This window comes from Sciurus carolinensis, chromosome 4 (genome assembly GCF_902686445.1).
Source record: "Sciurus carolinensis chromosome 4, mSciCar1.2, whole genome shotgun sequence".
Taxonomy (NCBI): Eukaryota; Metazoa; Chordata; class Mammalia; order Rodentia; family Sciuridae; genus Sciurus; species Sciurus carolinensis.
In genome coordinates, this window is record NC_062216.1 from 83,115,836 (window position 1) to 83,134,279 (window position 18,444).

General features: G+C 36.5%; 1 protein-coding gene across 8 annotated transcripts in view; it reads right to left on the minus strand.

Annotated features, from left to right (window-relative positions):
- Positions 1-18,444, minus strand: part of Eps8 (epidermal growth factor receptor pathway substrate 8) — a 168,824-nt gene that overhangs the window by 120,220 nt on the left and 30,160 nt on the right. The window contains exon 1 of one of the 8 annotated variants that reach the window (XM_047549466.1): positions 11,593-11,664. The exons of 6 other annotated variants lie outside the window; for them this stretch is intronic. The gene's annotated coding sequence lies outside the window, so the exon portion shown is untranslated. Of the gene's footprint in view, positions 1-11,592; positions 11,665-18,444 lie in introns of those variants that run through there. One more of the 8 variants, XM_047549459.1, reaches the window with a different exon arrangement.

Consider the following 18,444-nt stretch of genomic DNA (forward strand, 5'->3'; position numbering starts at 1 on the left):
AAATACTGATGTGTAAAACAATGTATTTTACTAATAGCTAGAGAGCTAGGAAATTCACTAACTTGTGAATTTGAAAAGTATATTACTAGGTAATCTGAAAAACAACATATTAAATATAGTTAATGGAACTAAAATATTAAGGGCTTAGGTTCCTTAACTAGTAACAGGTAAAGAATTAAACATAATAGTATAAAGTAAGTCCCTTCCCTCCAAAAGATCACAGCTTAACAGAAAACACTACCATACACAGAAATAAATGTGAATGCCATTTTGTACTATAACAGAGGAATCAGTGAGAGACATTAGATGTTTGGTTGTGTCCCCTCTCATGACATTACCAGTTACTGATACACAATGCCTACGCACTTTAAATTCTGTGGGGATTACAAAATATGACAATAAGAAGGCTGGGACACATGAAACAGAGGAGATAACATGTATAACAGAGGCAAAGGCTCTGAAAACATGAAAATAAGCATCAGAAGTTCCCCCTTCTCGCTCAACTAACACTGAGAGTTTACTGTGCTGGGTTCTGCTCAGGTGCCTGATGTGTGAACTCATTCCATCCTACAACCCTGAGAGACAGGCTCCATTAATACCCTGATGTAACAGATAAGAAAATTAAAGCACACAAACATTAAGTAACTTGTCCAAAGTGACAATGGTTAAGTGAAAAACCAAAACAAGAAAACAGGAAGTCTGGTTCCAGAGCTCATGTTCTTAACTATAATGTTCCTAAGGATCAACTAAATATCTAATGATACCATTGTCTTTATAGTATTTCTCAAATCACATCACAATTATTTTTTAACTTATGTTTCTTATTCCTTCAAAACCAATTATTTTAAAATTTTGCTCATTTATCAATACACATTTAGGATTTGGCCCCATAAATATTCCTTGATATTCTACAAGTAATTTTTATAAATGTATCAAAAATTTCCCAATGACTCCTGCCATTAAAAACTCAGAATCTGCACAAGAATCAAGGACATCCAATTTTCATTTTTGTGAACCACACAATTTTGTACACAAATAGTAAAAGAAAATAGATTTTAATGATAATATTTCAGAAAATGAACAGAGATAAAATTGACAATATATTATAGTTTGCAACCCTGATGAATGAAGGTATCTAGGCCTAACAACAACTAGCATCAAACAAAGAAAAGCAACTACATATTGTATGTCTCCTCTCTGAAGAAGAAATATCACCCCTGTGGCAAGAAGGAGAAGGGAAAGGAAGAATAAAGCAAAGAAGGGAAAAGGAAGAAGGGGAGGGGGAAGCAGGAGGGAAGGAAGAAGACATACCTGAATTTGGTTACACATCTAATTCTTTCTACTTTTGTTTAAGTCTACTTTTATTAAAAAAAAAAAACAAAAAAAAAAAAAACAAAAAAAAAAACACACAGGACAGAGGAACATGTTAAATTATTAGAAAGGTGATCAGCATGACCTTACTATAAGAAATTCCACAGGCCAAACCAGTTTCTTCAACAAATAAACCACAAGAATATACAGGTGTTATGGTTTGGATGTGGAATGACCCCAAAGCTCAGAAACATTAGCCTCTAATGACACAAGGTTCAGAGATGGGGTTTTCAGAAAATCGCTGGATTTTGAGGGTTGTAGTCCTATCAGTGAATTAATCAATTTGACAGATTAATAATTTGAATGGTCTACCGAGTGGTCACTACAGACATACAGGGCATGGCTGAAGGATCAGCCTCCTGGGGACCAGCCTTGGGGACTCTATCTGTCCAGCTGCCACAAGCTGAGAAGCTTTCCTTTTCTATACCCTTCCACCATAATGGGTCTTCCTTGGACCCAGCCTACCAAGGATGGAATCCTCTGGAACCAGGGTAAAATGAATGTTTCCTTCTCTAAGTTGTTCTTGTAAGGGACTTTGATCACAGTGATGAAAAGCTGACTACCACAAAAAGGAATACCTATATGTTGAGAGCCATTAAAAAACCTATTAGTGGATCATAAAGAGTATTTTCTAGGCTTTGATACAAAAAAATTGTGAAAAGAGGACTTTCTTGAAACTACCAGCAAACTGAACATTAACTGAATATTCAATAAGATTAAGGTTATTAACTTTTACTTTGGGGTATAACAATGAAATGAAGTCCTTTTTTTTTTTTGGGGGGGGGGTACTAGGGATTGAACTCGGGCACTTGACCACTAAGCCACATACATCCCCAGCCCTATTTTTTATTTTTTTATTTGGAGAAAGGGTCTTACCAAGTTGCTTAGCACCTCACTTCTGCTAAAGCTGGCTTTGAATTCACTATCCTCTTCCCTTAGCCTCTTATGCTGCTGGGATTCCTGACTTGAAATTAAGTCTTTGAAAAGTTTTTTGTTGTTGTTGTTGTTGTTTTGTTTTGTTTTTTTCCTCTGGTGCTGGGGATTGAACCCAGGACCTTGTGCGTGCAAGGCAAGCACTCTACTAACTGAGCTGTATCCCCAGCCCTGAAAAGTGTTCTTTATCTTTTAGAATAACTTATTATAAAGAAACAGTATGTCTGAGATTTGCTTGGCATCACAAGAGATGAAAGAAAATGGGGAAATATGGATGAAAAAAATTTAGTCAAGGATTAACAACTGTTGAAGCTAGATATGGCTACATAAGGACTTGTTTTACTATTCTTTCTTATTTGTTTGTTTATACTGGGATTTGAACCCAAGATGCTCAAACACTGGGTCACATCTCCAGCCCTTTTTACTTTTTATTTAGAGATAGGGTCTCTCTAAGTTGCTTAGGGCCTCACTAAGTTGCTGAGGCTGGCTTTGAACTTGTGATCCTCCTGCCTCAGTCTCCTGAGTGGTTGGGATTACAGGAGTGTACAACACCTGGCTCTAACTTAATATATGTGAAATTTTCCCATACTATAAATTTTTTAAAAACTAAGAAATATGGTACAACAAAAAAATTGATATCTCAAGTATTACAAGTATTTTTAAAGAACAATTTAAAATATAACAGCATGTTCCCATAAAGAAAAACTGTTTTAACTAATACTAACCAAAGTCTCAGATTATTATTCTTAGTAGCTTACCTAAAATGTTACATTTTGTAAGTAATAGCAGATCTCTTTATTAAATAATGCTAGTACAATGAAAACAGCAATTTGTTTGAAAAGTAATGACTGTTTAAAACTATTAGCAAATTGCTAGACTTTAGGGTTTTTTTTTTTAACTTACAAAGTATTTTATTCATTTCTATGAACATCAGAAAGACACTATGATGAGCTAACTGGTAAATTATAGCCTATATTGCTCAAATTTGGAAAATGCATTTGTAGTTTATTGTATTATAAATCCTGCTAGGTGAGAAAATTAAATATAGCATAAAAGGGTAAAAAGAACAAAGGTTTTGAAGTTCGATTTTGACTCTACCACTTATTAGTTTCATATTATCTCAAATTCTTTCTCCTTCACCTGCAAAATAAGGAAAATAATTGCTTCCATCCAATGTTGTAATACTTAAATGTGGATTATTATGTACACAGTAAATTTCATGTTTTAATCCTTTATATAAACTACAGATACATAATATATAAATGTTTATATATAATACAATATAATATATGTTATATATATATAATACATAAATACATATTTTCCAGCATTGCTCCTGGTAATGTTTTATACATAATATTAAATGTTCTAATTGTCAACATCTAATCATTGTTATGGTAGTTAGCATCATTTTTATGCTTGCCAATATTAGACTTGCTTCTCAAATGCCAACACTTCCTGAGGGTGTAAATGGTCACTGGGAAACACATCCACTCTGATGGCTAAGAAAGTCTTTTGAGCATTGCAGCGATAAGTAGTGTTCATATAATCAACAAAGCTTTTTCTTGTAACTTCTATTCACCTAAGTTGTAAAACTTGCAGATAAATAACATTAGGGAAGTTTGAAAATCAGCTTCTTTCAGTTAAATTACCCAAAGTTACATTTTTAATATGCTTGGTGTTTGAAGCATCAGCCTACATTAGAACATATCAGAACAATTCATTGTAATTACTGATAATGCTTCTACTATGAGAAAACTTTTACCTTGAAAATAAAGTATCAACAGAGAATGGCTTCCTTCCAACTCACCATGTGCCCAAGGGCATTTCATACATATCTTAAAGCATTTATCATGTTGTATCAGTCATTTGTTTACATATTTGTCCCACAGTTGGAATATAAACTTCAAAAGGAGACTTTTTTTTGGTAATATCAACACCTGCAAAGTGACAGATGTGAGGACTTTGTGAATCCAGGTAGAGCATACACCTTTACTCCAAGGACTTTTGAATCCAATCAGCTACAGTCTGGTTATGGTTTGAGTGTGTCCCACAAAAGCTGGTCCCCAGTGTGATGGTTCTGAGAAGCGTTGGACCTTTAAAGGGTGGGATTTAGTGAAAATTAATTAGGTCACTGGGGGTGCTGACCTCCAGGAATTAATGCTGGGTTCATGGAGTAAGCTGGTTGTTCTCAAGAAAGTGAGTTGTTCTAAAATGTAAGTCTGTCCTCTGAATCTCAGATTTCCTGTCTCATCAAGTGATCACTCATTCAGGTACTGCCATCATTGTAATGTCATCTACCATGAGGCCCTCCCCAGAGGCTGACTCTAAGTGCTGTCTGGTATTGGAATTTCAGTGTCCAAAGCTGTGAGCTAAATAAACCTGTTTTCTTTATAAAGTATCCAGCCTCAGGTTCTTTGTTATAGTACTAGAAAACAGTCATACAAAATTAAGTATTCCATAGTTAAGCATTCAGTGATGAATCTGGTTCTACCAAATCTGGGACTATAATCTGAATAGACTTCTACTTTGGTTTTATCATTATCCCTTACTCCATGTAAGACACATCTTCTGCAGATCATTCTTATTCAACACAGACTATATCCCTGGATTACTCTTCAAAGCCTAAAACCTTCCAACTACAATAGCTAATACTACAGACAGCACTTTACATGAAAAGTACTACACTAACATTACATACTTTAGTTCATGTGATCCTTACAATAACCTGGGAGGTTATATTAGCCCCATTTTACAGGTGAAGATGCTAAGGCTTAAGGAGGTAATGAAACATGTTCCAAGTCTCAAAGTCATAGAGAAAAAGTAGGAGTTGAATCAAGTCTGTCTGACTATAGAGTCCACTCCATCAGCAAGACTCCTGAACAGAAAGTCTTATTATTAATTCTAGGTGTCAAACTGACTGTACCAGGGATTATCCAGAGAGCTAGTAAAGCATTATTTCTGTGTGTGTCTGTGAGGGTATTTCCAGAAAAGAAAGGTGTGTGAGTCAGTGGACTGAGTGGGGAAATCCTAACCTGAATGTGGGTGGGCACCATCCAATCAGCTGGGGACCCACAAGGAACAAAAAGATGGAGGAAGGGCAAATTCTTAATGTCTCTTCCAGAGCCAAAACTCCCATTTTCTCCTGCCTTGGATGTTGGAACTCCAGGTTCTCAAGCTCTTGACCTGTGGGCCTTGCACCAGCAGCCCTCAGGGCTCTTGGGCTTTTTTCCTTAGACTGACCATTGGCTTCACTGGTCCTAAGGTTTCTAGACTTGGACTGAGCTTTGGTTCTTCATTTGTAAATAGCCTATTGTAGGACCTGTCAACCTCCATAATCTTGTGAACCAATCCCAAATATCAATTCCTTTTCATCTACTGCTATCTCTGTAGGTTCTATTGGTGTGTTCTCCCTCTCTCTCTCTCTCTCTCTCTCTCTCTCTTCCTCTCTCTTCCCCTCCCCCCCTCCTCTCCTCCCTCCTTCCATGACTAATATAAAAGACTACAAGTAAACAAAGCTTTTCAAAGAAGGCTTTCAAGGTCCCTTGAGGTCACTTTATATGTTTTTAATGAGCATTTAAAAAGCAATGTTGGTATCCATATGGGAGTCCATCAGTTTTTCCTCTTCTGTTCTCTGACACACGAATACTAATCAAGAGAAGTTACTCTGACAAGGCAGCAGACCAACTGAGGATGGACATCATGCTCAAAGAAAGAAACCTGAGCAGTCTAAAAAACTTATGAACAAAGATTCAGAAGAAATTCAAACTGGTGGATACACAATGTTACTGCATAAAGGATAAGACCGTAATGTATGACTAAAATTTATAGAAAACTTAAAAACTACTGAATGCACAGAAGTACACACACTAAATACACTAAATGGGAAGTTCCTGAAGTACAAAGTTGCTACCGGAACACAGGCATCATGACACTGAAATTTTCATTAAAGCTAGTGGAAACAATATAAGCTAAGAAATAAGACTGCTTTTCCCAATTAAATCTCAACTCTGTACATCACTTTATGACTTTAAGAAGGGTTTTTACTAACTACTCTGAACATCAGTTTCCATGTACGTAAAATGAAAATAATAATGCCTTCCTTGCAGGAAAATTAAAAAATACACAGTTCATGTACCATTTTGTCCCAAACTATTAGGTAAAACATATCAGTGTGGACTGGTAACAAGAAAGAAAAAGCTAAAACTTAAAAAAAAATGGTGGAGCTGGGCTGTAGCTCAGTGGTAGAGCGCTTGCCTAGTGCGTGTGAGGCTCTGGGTTCTATCTTCAGCACCACATAAAAATAAGTAAATAAAATAAAGGTATTGTGTCCATCTACAACTAAAAAATTACTTTTTAAAAAATAGTGCTTTCAGACACCTATATGCAGCCTTAAAGAAGAATGAAATTATGGTATTTGCCTGTAAATGGATGGAACTGGAGAATATTATGCTAAGCCAAATAAGCCAATCCCGAAGAACCAAAGGTCGAATGTTTTCTCTGATATGTGGATGCTAATTCACAATGGGAGAGACAGAGGTGAGAAGGAATAGAGGAACTTTGCATTAGACTGAGGGGAATGAAGGGAGAGGAGGGATATGAGGGTAGGAATGATAGTAGAATGAATTGGACATTATTATCCTATGTGCATATATGATTACACAACTTGTGTAACTCTACACCACCAGAAGAATGTACAACCAGAAGAATGACAAGTTATACTTCATTTTATGTGTCAAAATGCATTCTACTGGCATGTATAACTAATTACAACAAATAAAAACAATTAAAAAAAAAAAAAGAAAGAAAAATCTGACTCTCAAGCACAAGTCCCTGGGTTCAATCCCCAGCACCGCAAAAAATTTAAAAAAAAAAAAAAAAAAAAAAAAAAGTAATCTGTATGCTCAAAAGTAACACCAAAAAATTAAAAATTAAAAAAAAAAAAGTAGCACCAGCAAAGAATGTAAACGGCAGTGGAGAGCTGTCCTCTTGCTACATTACCAGATAGAACTGGATTGCCTACGTAAGTGATCTCACCCAGAAAGGAATATCTAAAAACATTGTTCTGCATCAGGGAGATCTTTACAGGTATGCACCAAGACAGCTGCACATGGTCCCACACTTAGAAAGAGCCTGGATCTTGTCCTATAATTTATCTTGAAATCCTTAATAATTATATCCTTGTATTTGGGTTTTGTACATGAAGTCCAGTGGGAGAGCACAGCTGGGCATAGAGCCTTGACTCATGTGGAGTCCTATCTCCAGTCACCTCCCCACCAAGGCCAGCAACTGGGTTGAAGTGACTGAGTGGCCAGGAGAAGGACTGGCCATCCCCATCCTGTGACTGTGGTTCCACAGCCCTTTAGGTAAGTAACTCAGTGGGGTCCTCTTGCCCACCTCAATTCCTGTACTGAGTGAATTCTGTTCTAAATTTGGAGGTTTACCACTTGCAGTTTGAGGTAAGCAGCCTATAGGAAGGGGAGATTGACTTTCTCACCCTAGCTAGATCCCTGACATTTTCCATTTTCTTCAGTTCTACAAATTGTGCAGCCTTGCTCTGTCCTTCACGTTGTGTTGGCAAGAAAGACATTACCAGCAGAAGAGAGGAGTTTGGCTAGCACTTACCATCTTTCAAAGTGTAAAAGCCACTGGGAAACTATGAGCTATTCCTACCCTAGATTAATTAAACAATTTCCTTTATAAAATGACATTGAGATCAAAAACATTAAGAATTGGTGACTAAAGAAAAAAGTTTTAAAGAAGAGAGAAACTGAGCAAGTATGAAAGTATCATCTGAAGAAAAATAAATAAATAAATAAAACAGCTGTTCTGTTTCACCCATGGATACCTGTGACACTTTCTGCCCCTCCTCATTTAACCAGTCCTGAAAGTGATCAACTAAGTGCAGACACTATTCTAGGTCCAGGCACATTATGACAAACCAGAAACAGAATAGTGAGTGAAACTTACCAGAACAATAATAGCTAATATTTGAGAAGTTGGTAGCTACTTAGAACACTGGTTCAAAAGAGTTCGTATGTCTCTTTTTAAGCGGTGTCCTCTTAGGTGCCAGGCTTTTCTTAAAGTGTTTTACATGCTTAAAAATTTAGTTCTTACAACAAATTATTGGAGGTTAATGGTAATACTGTCTCATTTTAGAAATGAGAAAATCAAAAGATGGAGATTTGAACAACTTGCTAATTCATATATGGCTACTCAGTGATGAAGGTTAGTTTCAAATTTGGGCAGATAATTGAAACAGTATGACAAATGCTGGAACACAGGATAGGGGAAGATCATCAACCACATATCTAAGTAAATTGGGCAGTAATGGAGAGTGTTAATAAATATTTTTAAAAGTCTTTTGTGAACTAAACTGAACATTCAACTATCCACTCTTTTAAACATTATTTATAGAGGAAACTACCTGCCTAAAGAATTGATTTTAAGTGAACAGCTTTAAACCTACCTAACTGCTCATTACAAGCGAAGTTAATCATTCAACAGACTTCAGTTTCCTCATCTGAGAAACAAAAGAACAGACTAGATCAGGTCATCAAATACCTGGCATTTGCGCAGGCACACCCCATTCCCAGAACCATAAAGGACATCAGATACTGATTGTTACACTCTTTAATGCTGAACTTTGAGTGTGGAAATCCTCAACAGTGCTCCAAACAGTCACTACTAATTTATAAAGTAGGCTTTGATTCAGAAACCATGTATTACCTCCGCATTAGAAAAGCTCTAGGTACCCTATCCCCCCAAAAATGATCCTATAACCCATAGAAAAAGAAATCACTTCCATAAGGTGAGCTAGCAAAATACAAAGCTCTCATTATCCTCCTTCAAATTTTTACAAATATACAAAGCGAGGGTAACATTACTGTTCACATTTTTAAATTGGCATGGACCAAATAGCTTAGGTTCTCCGCCCTCTGACAGAAACATCCATAGCTGTTATATTTGGTTCCCCCCCACACACAGAAGTTTAAAACAACAAATGATGAATGACCAGAGCAAATACGTTGCCCAATGAAACTGGTTTCATTATTAAGTTGCATTTCCATCATGCAATAAATGTGGTCATGCCATAAAATCTCACCAAGCTACTACGGCAAAGACTGAAGAGTGACACCATTTGCTGTAACACATAGGTTTTACATGAGGTTTCACCTTCAACTAATATTTTTTTATTGGAGAAAAAGAAGTATCATACAATTATACAATAGGGTCAGTAAAGGTTTTTTTGAGGTGAACCTGGCTACACCAGTTTCTGAACCAGATGTCTCATTTGGTGACACATCTAATAGATAACTAATTCTTTCTCGAAGGAGCAGCTGTGCATAGAATTTCTGGAGTTCAGCTGCCCTCAGTAGTAGCAGGTGGAGGGATTGGTCCTCTATTGCTTGCTTTCCTTCTAGTCTATCCTAACCACATATAATTGAACAGCTAGAATGCCAGTCCCATGCTGCTGTCTGCCTAATAAAACATTTCTTTTTGATGTTCTAATTTATTCAGAAGGGAACTTGATCTTCCCCACAAGTTTACTCTTCGAAGTTTCTCATCTGTTTGAACTGCACTTCCTTTCTCCTTGTCACTCTAGCATTGCCGCCGCCTCCATCTCTCACTCCGTGTCACCTCATGCCTGGATTATCAAAATAAGTACATCGAATCTTTCTACTTCAAATAACTTCCACTTCTAACCAATCCTCTTTTTCTAAGACCCTGCTTTTGCCTTGTTGCCCTCTCTCAAAATCAATAATGGTAACATAGGTGATCACATCATCTGAAGCAGCATTAGCTTACTGAGTTCCAGGCCCAATTACTCCACAAATCTGTGCAACTCAATTTGGCTTCTTGGAAAACAACAGTCCTGGATTACCAGAGCTCTGGGATCTCCTACTTTAATGAACAATGCATCTCCTATCTGGAATTCATTGTCCTTCATAATCCAGCTAGTGAAAGTAACATAAAACATTCCCCAAGTAGCATAATCTCCTACTCTCAGCTACCATTTGTCTCACTGATTCCTCCTTCTAAAATGACTTACCTTACCCCTTCCCTCTTAACCTATAAGTCCTCAAACAGAAGGGACTGTCTTCTTCATTCTTTTCTGGCATTTTCAAACTTTCCACAATCACTATGTATGCAATAAATGTTCAGGAGGGATAAAAATGAAACTTCCCAAACCAGAAACACAAAATTATCTCAACAAACAATGCCTAACCTAGTAACCTTCAAAAATATATCCTCTTTCTTCTAGAGATTTATCTGCAGTGCATATTTGGCCCTGTTAACTTTAAAACTTAACCTGTGTAAGCTATGGCTCCAAAGTGAGAACTCAACAGCTAATGAACTGATTTTATTTTGGTTCTCTGAAGTGTGCAGGCTAATTTGTTAATGCCTGATTGAAGTAGATATTATATGTAGTTAATGTGAAAGTACTTAATCTTTGTACATTAACAACCTCATTCCCCATTTCCTAGAAGCTCAGCTTATTTTTAAATGTCTAAACACATTATTTTATGAGGAGCAGGTTAGTTCCAATAGCGCCAATTTAGTAATTTTATAAGTTAAATTATTTTTCTGAACTGCTCTAAGAACCCCCAGCCAATATTTACAAAGCTATATTAGTAAGAAAGTGGCAAGTGATGAAATAAGAATGTCTTGGGGGAGCACCCAAGACATTTTCCCTTTCCCCAGCAGTCATTCAGCTTACAGGAAGAAGAAATCAGTAGTACCTAGATATCATCCACTTCTCCAGAATCTGCAGTGATGTGACTTTGACATTAAGAAGGACAAACAGTCATATTTAAGAACAAAGATCGTGTCTCATCCAAACTACAGAAAACACAAAATTTTCTATCAAAAGGACTGTTTCAAACTCCACTACTTAATAACTCATTGTTAGAGTTAAGTCTCATTTCTTCTAATCCTCAAATTCCTTATCAGGAAAATGAAGGCTATCATAATACCAACCCTGCCTACTAAATGAGGCAAGATTCAAATGATATAACAACATTTAAGTGTTTGAACACTGCAAAATGCTTCAAAAATATAAATAAAGACAGTCTATAGGAAATATTCCTAAGTCAAATGTGCATGAAATGTTAAGTATTTGTCTATTATCAAATAAATCCACCTAGTGGGAAGATTAAAGTGAATAGGATTAAACAGGGAAGAATTATCCTCAATAACATCCATTTTCTAAATATGGGTTTCTATACATCTTGCTTTTTTTTTTTTTTTTTTTTTAAAGTAGGATACACAAAACTCTATACATACATTTCAGGCAGTTAAGTGTTTGAACACCTTTTCTTAAAGATCTCCAGGGACAGAAATTCCACAGGTTCCTTGGTATTTTTCACTCTGGAACTAAACAACCCCAACAAGGTATAAACAAGTAAGTTCTCATTTCTTTCATCTGATAAAAGTCATAGAAAATATACCCATTTGGCCTAAAACACTAGATAAACAATTATATTCTATAACAAGTTTTAAGGCAGGAAAAATATCCAAGGTATCCAAGGTATAACTGACCTATGCTTTTTCTCTCTCATTTAAATTTCCTTCTTGTAAAGGTAGGAAGATCCATTGCCTCATGACCATCACCCAAGAAAATAATCCAGTTTTCCCAGTGTTCTTGTTGGAATGCTAGCCTTCACACTTGCTAATCCAGAAAAGATATGTTCTTCATTTACTTCCATACCACAGAACATTAGCACCTCATGTACTTGTCAAATGCAATGTTTCAACTCCTGAAAAAAGCAAATACTAAGACAGTTGATAGATGTTTTGGATTAGAACTCCTCTGCTCTGAAATGCTCTGAAATCCATAGCTTTTAAGCATTAATATGATACTCAACAAGTTTCAGATTTGGGTACATTTTAGAATTCAGATTTTTCAGACTGAGGATGCTTTACCTGTAAGTTTATGCAAATATTCCAAAATCTAAAAAATTCTGAAATCTGAAACACTTCTGGCCCAGCATTTCAGACAAAGTACACATTAAAAGAAAGAAACTAAGGCTCATGTAAATTTTTCAAGATCTATACCAGTGTTCTCTTGCAAGAGCTGAATTTAACATAACTGAACAATATTACTTTCATTGCTCATAGAATATATTGATTACTTGACTTAAAGATTATGCCTCAGGCTCTCATTGAGGACCAACTTAAGAAATGAGTACTTAAAAGAATACTTTTGTTCTGGTTTCCAACAACATGCAACATGTTTTTTAATATATTTTTAATACAATATCTTCCTACTGCACTTACTATCTGTAGCATTTCAATGAAAATTCACACCTTATAACTTTAATGAAATACTTATTTGCTTGTCTATCACTTCCCCTGGGCAGGAACCTCAAAACCAGAAACTACATCTTGTTCAATGCTATTCCTGAAATGTTGAGTATAATGCCTGGCACAAAATAGAGCTTAATAATCATTTGTTGAATGAATAAATAAATCACTTACTATAATTTTTCCCAGGACATATGCTCAGTTCTAAATAGAAAATAATCTCCTTGACACTTCACAGAAGATCTACAAGCAATCAACAGATATATGAAAAAATGTTCAACATCTCTAGTAATAAGAGAAATGTAAATCAAAACTACACTAAGATTCCATCTCACCCCAATTAGAATGGCGATTATCAAGAACACAAGCAACAACAGGTGTTGGTGAGGATGTGGGGAAAAAGGTACACTCATACATTGCTGGTGGAGTTGCAAATTAGTGCAGTCACTCTGAAAAGCAGTATGGAGATTCCTCAGAAAGCTTGGAATGGAACCACCATTTGACTCAGCTATCCCACTCCTTGGCCTATACCCAAAGGACTTAAAATCAGCATACTACAGAGATACAGCCACATCAATGTTCATAGCTGCTCAATTCACAACAGCCAAACTGTGAAATCAACCTAGATGTCCTTCAATTGATGAATGGATAAAGAAACTATAGTACATACATATATATATATATATATATATACACACACACACACACACACATACATACATACAATGGAATATTAGCCATAAAGAATGATAAAATTATGGTATTTGCAGGCAAATGGATGAAATTGGAGAATTTCATGCTAAGTGAGATAAGCCAATCTCGAAAAACCAAAGGACGAATGATCTCGCTGATAAGCGGATGATGACACATAATGCGGGGTGGGAGGGGTTGGGGTTAGTGTTAGGGTTAGGGTTAGGTTTAGGGTTAGGGTTAGGGAGCAGGGCAAGAATGGAGGAAAGAAGGACTGTATAGAGGGAAAAGAGGGGTGGGAGGGGTGGGGGGAAGGGAAAAAATAACAGAATGAATCAAACAACATTACCCTATGTAAATTTATGATTACACAAATGGTATGCCTTAACTCCATGTACAAACAGAGAAACAACATGTATCCCATTTGTTTACAATAAAAAAAAGAAAGAAAATAATCTCCTTAAAAGAAGAAACCACACCTTCCACTTATTTATCTTCTTCACTGTTCCTAGAACTGTGCCTTGCTCATAGCTAGGACTCAATAAACATTTGATGATGACACTAATGATGATGATGGTAATGGTAGCAGTAAGGAAGACAAATTAACCTCATCAAAACAACATACAGCATATTGCTCATCTTCAAAATCAAACAATATTATTAAGTTATTATATCTTGAGATTATGAATATATTCTTCTTTGTTTTTCAATGTGGGTTGGAGTTTTTAGTCTTATTTGCACCCACTGAGCTAAAGAAAAAAAAAAGAAAAAAATCAGTTCTTTCTGTAAATAAAATCTAGTAGACTACAGTAATTCATCTAAGAAAAGTGAATCTCCTTCCTTAGGATATTTACATTTCAGAAACCTCAAACCACCTTCCTTTTGCCTCCTAGGTCTAAGATTTCAGATAACTTCCCTCTATTTCTTCCTGCAGCAGGACAACTGCCTTGAGAAGCGGGCTCTTTCTGAACCTGCTGGGTATTTGGATGAAGATAAAGAGAAAGCAGGGAGCCAAGAGTGACAATGATCTCCCACCCTGTAGAGGATACACCTGCCACTCCAGAGCTCAGTGTGCATTTGTCATGGTCCTGTCCTAATTCCAACTCCTGTTTTAGTTCTGTCACAGAAGCAATTGTCCCTGACTGGCAAAACTGGCTAGACACTCTGTCCTATGGCAGACATATGTGCACATGCACCAAAAATGTTATATTTTTATATGAAACAATGTTTACTACAGTTTGAGGTGATTTGATACCATCATGTACTCAATGAAGATAAAACCAAAAGAAGAAATTCCTTTACATGTATCTATCAAGATAACTCTCTACCACCACCAAATTTGATTGTTTGGGTTGTACTCTAGATAAGTTTCACTTCCCTAAAGTAGTAGTGTTTGAAAAGTATACATCACATGGTCTAGTAGAGACATGTTTAAGTAGCTCTAAGATGGCGGCTGGCATTGGGCCAAAAGGTGGCACATAATTAGTGTTGACATGGCGTGATCTCTCATGACCTTTTGCCTGATTGGTTGATGTCTCTTCCCCGCTTGTGGTCAACAGATGTTCCTCATTCTTTCTTGACTGGTACTGTGGCACGTGCCCCTATCATGCTACTTAATCCTAAGCTGATTGGCTGCCTGAGGGTATATAAGACATTCTCCTCACCTTGGAGGAGGATGCACCTCTAAGACAAATCACCTCTAAGAGGAAGCACCTCTAAGAAGCAGACCTCTGAAAGCGTAGCCTCTCTGAAAGCGTTAGCACCTCTAAAAGCAAGCAAGCCTCTCTTCCTCTAAACTAGCGAGCAAGCAAGCAAGCAAAAAAAAGCAAGCAAGGAAGCAGCACAAAAAAGATAAAGAAGTAGTTCATTCCCAGTCCACCTCTGATAAATTCCCGCAGACTCGTTGCTGCAGGCGGCAACAGGTCTAAAATAGACCACCTGAAGTCCAGAGGTACAAGTACATGAAGAGGTCAATCTGACACCTAGAAACACTGACTCTGGCACCCAACCTCAAGGCGCCTCTTGCAGTGACTAAATGCTTAATAATTTGGGAAGCCAAAATAAACCAGGATGATTGGAAACTGTGAGGGGTTTGCAGTATAGCTCAGTGGTAGAACACTTGCCTAGTATGCCCTGGGTTCAATCACCAGCACCAGGAAAAGGAAGAAAGGAAAAAAAAAAAAAAAGGAATGAAACTGTGACTGCCTTTTAATCACCTTGTTCAGTATTTGAAACCATAGTTTTTATTTATAGAATACTGAATCAAAAAATTCTTCTGATGTTGCTGATATAAACATGTTGATAATATAAGCAATTATTAAAGCATGTTTTAGAAACATATCCACCAATTTAGATACTAAATTTAATTCAGAAAGGAGCATCTTATATAAAAAAAATTCCCTTCCTTTTTAGTATCAAAATAAGTCTCTCGAATCCTTCAGTTTAAATGGGAGTACACTGAGAACAAAACTCTCATTAGACAGTAAATAAGATACAGAATTCTGCATCACTCCTTGTCACATAAAAGGCAATGTGCACCTTAGCATTCAAATTTTCACATTAAAATTTCAGCACTCTAGCATCAGCTCCAAAATTTATTCATTTATTCAGAAAACTATATAATAAATATAAACTGAATATATTTATTCAGAAAACTATATATGCATATGTATATGTGTGTATGTGTGTGTGTGTGTGTGTATATATATATATATATATACACACACACACACACAAAGCTACAACAATAAACAAGTTTGCATGGACTAGGGATATAGCTCAGTTAGTAGAGTGCTTGCCCTGTTTAAGGCCCTGGGTTCAATCCCCAGCACCACAAAAAAAAAAAAAAAAAAAAAAAAAAAAAAAAAAAAAAAAAAAAAGTTTGCAATGACCCTGGTCTTTAAAAGTTTGAGTTAAAGTGATCTCTAGTTAAACTAGTCAATTCACTGTGTCCCTAAACACACATTCAACAGGTATCTATTAGACAAGCTAAATGCAGGAACCATTTCAGGCACTAGTTGTGTAGCAATAAGCAATGGGACAAGATTCCTTGTGAATAAAGAAATAGACCAGTCCCTTTGTATTTTATGCTTCCCATGTCATTTCCTCTCTCTCCTCCACAGCTCCTCCATACTTTTCTTTCTCCTCATACACCATAGTTCAGATAACACAGATGCGAAGTAGACTGCTGCTGAAAACCCAACTCAGGGCTGAAATCTGGAGAGGGAGGAATAAACTTTAGGAAATCAAGGAGAATTAAGGGATTCTGGGCAGGTTTTTATGGCTAAGACAGAGTCAATACAAGAAATCAATAGCTGGATCTATGGTGCAGTTGAGGATTTCATTGTACAAGCAGACAGACACCCTGTGACCAGACTGGGATACAAAATTAATACAGAATCAGTAGCAATGGTTCTTGGCATCAAGATAGAAGCTCCTTTCAAGGTTCTTAAATTTTCCCCACAGGCAGGGCTGGCCCCCGTAGCAGTTCTTAACTTCTAGTATCAGTCAAGTATTCCTAGCAATGAGTTAAAAGAAAGTCAGAGACCCACAGTCAGGAATGCTATCATACTGAAGCCACAGATTTTCTGAGAAAAAAGCAAAAAAAAAGTCTCTGATTAAAAACAACCATTGGATATGATCCTTTCTCTTTTGTGGTCCAAAGAGGAGATAGGTCTGAGAAGTTAACTCCACAGTGAGGATGTTAACAATGGTGATGCTGACAATGATTAATAAGAAAGTTAAAATTTATAATCATATTTTCCCTATCTACTTATTGATCACTTAACACCTTTAAAATATTTTTTAATCCACCATCTCATTTCATTGTCATAAACTGCTATGAAGAAGGCCAGGCAAGAATCAATGACATTCATAATACTAGTTACATCACTTTAGTTACATTATAGAAGAGGAGGCATTTGTAGGTTAAACCTCATTTATTTATAGCACTACATCTTAAAGATATGTGACTCAGGCAGAAACTACACCCTTAATAAATCAGAATATATCCTTGAGCTGCAAATCTAGTGGTATACAGGGACCCAATCTAGGCCATAGCATGAAGATGATTTCCCCTCAAAATGTCAAAGTAATTTAGCTTTGTTTAGAAACATTTGTGTGTCTCAGAAACATTCTCAATAAAGTTATTGGGCTTTTCCTGTTACTTCACAAAAAAAAGTAAGAAAAAATTAAATAAAATGCAATTGTATGAATGCTATTAGTAACGTATCATAGTCATAGAAAGCAAAGCTAGTGTTGAAACAGAAGATCTGCCCACAGGAAATCCTGGGAAATTACCAGGTCTTTGTTTCCTTTTCCCATTCCTCCTTGAATTTTTCATATATCTCCAACTATATTTGGGACTGAGAAATAAATCATATCAACTATAAATACTATTACCATTATTTAGATAAGGCATACCTAATATTATAGTATAATCCAGGCACAAAAGCATAACAATCATCAAATGGATACTCTTCCACCTGAGGGAGACCCTGGATGTGCATTTCTGTATTTATAAATGTCAAGAAGTAGCTAAAAGATAAAAGGTACTAAACTATTTCATTCATGCAAATCTCAATGAAAGTACTTTAGCAACCAAAATATATATACCACATGAACTACACTACTTCAGTCTAATTCAAATCTTCCCACTTCTTCTCTATGTTCAGTCCAGAAGCTCTTACACTGACAAGCTGGTGTTAAATGGATTTCATTCCTAAATTTCATCAAGTAACTTCAAGTTTTCATAATACCAATAAAATCATTCATATCAGTAGTACTACATTTATGAACTTAAAACTATATAAATATTAAGTAACTGAGGGCAATTACTGTTTCCACAGGCTCACTCCTGCAAAGTAAGGGACAGCTGGGCATTTTATCCTAGACCTGAGGAGGCTGAAGAAAGGTCAGAGCCAGGGGTCATCTGCTAGGTTGCCATCTGGCGTGGGACCAAACCGAACAACAGAGCTTGGCAAAGGACTCCTGTTCTGTGCATCCAACTGGACATCAGCTTTATCCCAGTGGACACTGTTTGGGTACATAGTTTCACACCATTCTTCTACTGTGTGAATGCTCCCTCTGTGCCAGAGACGATGAGGGGGGAGACTGTGTCACACTAGGTGTTTGCCTGACCTC